Source organism: Montipora capricornis, chromosome 6 (genome assembly GCF_036669925.1).
Source record: "Montipora capricornis isolate CH-2021 chromosome 6, ASM3666992v2, whole genome shotgun sequence".
In the NCBI taxonomy this organism is placed as follows: Eukaryota; Metazoa; Cnidaria; class Anthozoa; order Scleractinia; family Acroporidae; genus Montipora; species Montipora capricornis.
The window spans coordinates 51000911-51006651 of NC_090888.1; the positions used below are offsets into that span (position 1 = coordinate 51000911).

A 5741-nucleotide genomic window follows, 5' to 3' on the forward strand; every position below is an offset into this window, starting at 1 on the left:
GCTTCTAAAGAAGCCGTTGTTTTTCTCCCATTTTCTTCATTGAGAAACTGCATGGTAGCTCTTTCTGAATACAATGCGCAGACGCTCGATCGGACGGGAAACCTTCTGTCCATGTTGATAGAACGCGGGAGACTTTGAGAGCAACAGACGGAAAGTCAACTGAATTACACGGCATCGGCTTCCATTGGCGTTGATAGTGCGCTCTGTGTAGGCTGCAAGTCCAGCTCTCTGAAGGTCCTGATCATGGATGGTAATCGACTTAGCTCTGAAATCGGCAGGCAGGCTGGGAAACAGGAAACGCACCACGTCGTGTCTTATTTCGATTGATTCTTCGTATTGGAGAGGAACTTTTATTCCTCTTTCAAATACGAGACCAATTCTTTCTCGTGCCTCTTCTACGCGAACTGGATCAGGATCAGGGTTCTCAAAGGCTTCTACTAAGTCTGCTGGCAGGTGATCTTTCGGCTCCCAGGTGTTTTGGCTGGCACAGTATCCATACCATTTAGCCATGTAGTAAGGTCTGCCGTTAAGAATCTTTTTGGCCATGATACTCTCAGCTTTGAAGGTGCCAAGAACTTCGGGCTTTCTTTCACATTTACGGTCACGGGAAATCGAAGGCGTCTCAATGGACTTGTAAAATCCTTGAGGCGGGCGAGAACGTTTCTCCATGGTCTTTTCGTCTGTCACTCTCAGCTAGGTTACAATGGATTTTATAATGACAAATCACGGAACAAATGAAGGCCGCAGGATCGAAAAGCTCCAATGGCGTTCCATGTAGACCCGACTACCCAAATTAGCATACCCAAGCAAAAGTAATCTTGTTGTTCTTAAACATGGTGCCATAGCTTGCAGCTTTTTCACCTTTTTTTAGCAAAATGTTCTAGTTAAAGCTTCTCTTTCTTTCGCAACAAAGAAAAGGCACCCGCGCGCTAGCTTTTTCGATCATAAGCTACTCAAGATTCAGGCGAAACAAGTCTATTCACTTCATTTAAAAATCGACATTTAAGTGTTCGTAGGTACGAATGCCTGTGAAGGCACCACATTTGTTGCTTACTAAAAACAAAATATTAAACTCGGTTAAAGAATCCTTTGAGTTAAAAAAGTTACAATTCTTAACTCGCCTTTTAGATCGAAGCTACCCCAAAAGCTTCGTCGAGGATATCTTGTCAGAGCAAGAATTCCTTCACTTTAATTTAACAACCAAGGAGTTACACACGAGTTACGAAACGCATTGGGAACCTTCTCGCAACCAAGATCCGTCAGCCTCTTATTCATTTCGATTCATTTATATCCATTCATTGAAAAGCGAAACGAAGCCTTTAAATGTTACACTTACCCGCATTTCATTGACAGAATTTGCGAAGCAGAAACGCGCTAAAAGATACAATCACTTCACATTCACGCACGAGCAACGTAACAAACTTTAATGAAGCTCACTGCTGATTGCCACAGGCCTTAACCACACGGCGGCCATCTTGAGTCGCGAGGGATTGAAAAGTTTTGGTTTTTGTGCACCGAAACTCGTTTCCAAACATTGATTCGAGTTGATTCATTTCTTTTGACAAATTTTAGTCTGTCGATTGCACGTAAGAAACTGTGCCGGAAAATAGCGGACTTTTTGGTTATGATTGTTTTGAACAAGAGGCCGAGGGCTTTTTCCAGTAAATGCGAAATCCTAAAACAGGCATTTTGCGAGATCAGAAATGGTAAATGCAAATTTGAAATGTTTGTGAAAGTCGGCTTGTAATGCATTCTGATATCGAGGAACAATAGCGAAAACAATAACTTGAAACGTCCTTTGTTTCTTAGCTCCGCCCTGACAAGTTAATGAGCAAAGCAGAATTCCCCAAGGGAGAAAGAGCGCGAAATATTTGACCAATGAGAACCATTTGAGTCATTTTCGGCCGCTGATTGTACTGATCAATAATTTTTATTGCTCTGGAAGTAAATGTCCGGAGAACAATAGGCATTCTGCGCGATGGAATCGCGCAGAATGCCTGGACATCATTAATTATTTATAACCGGTGAAGCGGCAAATTCGAAAGCGCGCGTGCCTTGAAATGTCCTGAATAAGAGAAGAAAGGGCCCAAATTGGCCCACTCACTCACTCACTCAATCCTCGGAGCCCCGCTGGGGGAGCATAAGGCACCAGGCCGAATTGGCCCACTAGGGCTGATAAAATTTAGTTTTCTGATTTCCAGGAGTTATAACTTCAACTTTCACCCGCGGCGTTTTGAAGAAGAAGGTCTTACCTTCAATTTAAGCCGAGAAGTAAGTGAATATAGAAGGTATAAGGATTCGCCTATTGCGTTTTAAACTGGACAAAAATCGGCCATTTTTGTATGGGGGCCGTTTTCAACAGCAACTTTTTCACTATCTAAACGACCTTTCGAATTTTCACGCACGGCAAATGGAAGATAGATCTCTTCCGGAACAAAATCCGTTTCAACTTCGAAAATTGGTCAACAAGAACCTTTCGCCTTTTGAGTTTGAAAACTACTTGTTGGAGTTGTGTTTGGAAACGGTGCGTCTCGGGTTGAAGAGCTATTGTCTTGAGCACAGGTCTGTATAATAATGGCTGTCAAGATTAACAATACCCATTTAGGAAAACCACTCAACTATAATTAAAAAAGTCACAATTAGCGGGAATTTCAAAAGTATCTTGTTGGCGCAGCTGATTTATTCAAACCTGTTCCGCAATGAGTAAGGCAAGCGAAAACGTAAGTGATCGGGAGCTCTTTGAAAACCCGATCCACCCGCTTTTGATCAATATTGTACCTCCTTTTGTTAACGAAAACAGTCCAATGTTTCACTTCCAACTAAACGGCGACGCAGTTTGGAGATGGAGAGAAGTTTGTGGGCAACCGAGCACAGTGTTTGAACTTTAACAATCAAGTGTTCTGCCTCTTGGCTACCGATTAGCGGAATCTGCTCGCGAGCGTGTCGGACGTGCATTTGCCGAAAGTATAAGGCGATTTTGGAGAAAGATACAAGACAGCAAAAACACAGAAACGGGAACAAATGCGAGCGGAGACATGGTTAAAACTGGGAGTAAACCCGGAGGAGATGGAGCAAACACCAAAAGACGTGTTGGCGCACCTTATGCAAGATAACAACAATCTTCGCGCGAGCGTGGAGAAAAAGGCGGCCGATTTGTACCACAAGATGCGCCAGAGACTAGCCCACTCTGGAAAGAACGTTTCTCCATAGTCTTTTCGTTTGTCACTCTCAGCTAAAAGTGTTTATACTGTATCTGTAGGTTACTGTGGATTTTATAATGACAAATCATGGAACAAAGGAAAGCCGCAGGATCGAAAAGCGCCAATGGCGTTCCATGTAGACCCGACTACCCAAATTAGGCTATCGCCTCGAGCGACTCTAGCTTCTTGAGTGCTTAGCAAACTCCCAAGTGCACTATAACTCAATAGTGCACGCTGAGCCGTTAACCATTTGTTTTATAACATAATCGTTAATACCACTCCTGCGTGTTTCGCGTGTATTTGCATAAACCACGTTTGGTCAATAGACGATGTCAACACAACTTTGCTTTCTAAAGACAACTATGCGTTAACAAGACAAAATGATCAACAAACAGTTTTCCCAATCAAAAATTATTGGAATCCACAATAATTTGCTTTTAGGGGAGAAAGCATTTCGATTTTCTTGCGAGCGTCGACACAAACGCGCTGTCTTTGCACATGCTTTGCCTCTGTTGAAAGCGATCAAGCTATCAGTTGCAAACAGCACGACTTTCCCAATCCAAAAAACGACTTTACACTATCTCAACTCAAATGGCCGATGAAATAAATCTCGAAAAGAAAATCGACATTCCAAAGCACCATTTACCTTCCTCTTTTTCCACTGCTGATTAATCTTTAGGGCTATATCTTCCTATTTTGAGCTCTGTAGAGGTTCACCCCTATTCTAAGCTTCTCTTGTTATATCTGTTTTACCAAGTTAACTTTTCCCTGATTATAAAACTCGACTTCCTGCTTTGCCTTAACATATAGTTTTGACCACGTGACATGTCACGTGATCAATAAATGAGCGTTTTCGATGCAAAGATAAATTATCTATCTAGCTACGTTCGGAATGACCTTCCTTTATTTTGTTTTTAGAAGATAAAATTGATCATAAGTCGAATTTTGTTGCAAAAAACGACCTTTCACCCTATAAAATTTTTGTGTGAAAAAAGGGACGGTCATTCTAAACGTGAGAGGAAGGAATTAATTAACCTGCATCTAAAACGCGTTTTTGCAGGATGATATTACTAAAAACCGCCACCAATTTCTCAAACAATGGCCATTTTCCGCCAAACATCACGTGACATGTCACGTGACCTGTCAGAAGTACCAATTGTACTTAAAAATGTTCAGGACGTTAAAACGTAACTGTGTGCTAAATCTGGTTCCATTGCCATCTATACTTTTAGAAATATAACTAACAAATTATTTTCACCAGCAAAAGCCTTTGACCCAGGCCTTAAACTATTTGAGAACCTCTTAATTGATTATTGTATTTCTTTTTAATTTTGAGCAGTCTGGCCTCGAGCCCTGGCTGGGAACATTGTATTGTGTTCTTGTGCAAGACACTTAACTCTCACTGCCTCTTTCCACTCAGGTGGATAAATAAATATGGGATGGGGGGGGGGGGGATAGTAGAAATACTTCTAGTTATGCTGCAGAAACAGGAATAAGTGCTAACCAGATGGGTCACTTGGCTCATATGCAGACTTAATTACTTCCACTTCGGAGTTGCTTTTTGCCTTGGCCTCTTTTTAGAACGAATGCTCATGCAAAGCATTTTACATGGAAATGACTTGATTTTCAAGAGGATGCATTTTCATACGAATAGTTTGAAGACTTGTTTTGCCACAGAGGTAAAAGTCAACCATTCATCCATGAGCTGGCTCAGGGAGTCTTTGATTTGTAATTTCAGCTGTACCGAACCCTTTACCGACGGGAAGACGAGTAACAGAATAATGACATCTTCAGTGTACGAATTCGTCTGTGGTTTTCTTCAACAAGCATTTTTAGGCCACCGTTCTCTATATCATCAATAAGAGCAGTACGTTTTATCTTGTCATTCCCTTTCCAGATAAAACCATAAAGCAGTTTGTTCACTTCTTTAATAAGATCTTCTGAGACTGAGATTAGTGAGGCCTTAATATACATAAATTTGTGGATATCAAACGTTTTAACGATTTGAATTCTGCCGAGTAGTGTGAGACCTCGCGACCTCTACATATTAAGAATTGAAGTTGAAGTTTGAATTCCTTCTCGTTGCGTTATGATAATCCGGTGCAAAATAAACTCCTGACATTTTAGTCGATGTGCACGTCCTATAATGACATTCTTCTAGTACTAATGCTTGCGGGCCAGTTTCAAATAGTTCAGATTCCTCATCATTTACACGTAGACCGGTAAACCTTGAAGAGAATTTAAGAATTACAAACAGGTGCAAATAAGAACGCCTGTCTCTTAAAGTCGTGTTTCATCATCACCAAAAAGGGTTAATTTTATTTCCTCATTATTGATTACTAAGCCGGGGATATTGCGATCGTGTCTAATGCAAATAACATGCAAGTATTTCCAAAGATAGAATGAAGAGCAGAGGTGAAAGCGGGTCACCTTGTCTGACTCCACAGCTGACAGAGAAAAAATTGGTGGCGAAACCATTGTTTAACACGCAACTTGATAGATTTGTATAAAGGTCCGAATCCATTGCAAAAAATACGTTCC

The 5741-nt window shown here is 41.2% G+C and overlaps 1 pseudogene; it reads left to right on the top strand.

The window, feature by feature from the left end:
• Nucleotides 1–2410: 2410 nt before the first annotated feature.
• Nucleotides 2411–3210, top strand: LOC138051072 (uncharacterized; annotated as a pseudogene).
• Nucleotides 3211–5741: the final 2531 nt, after the last annotated feature.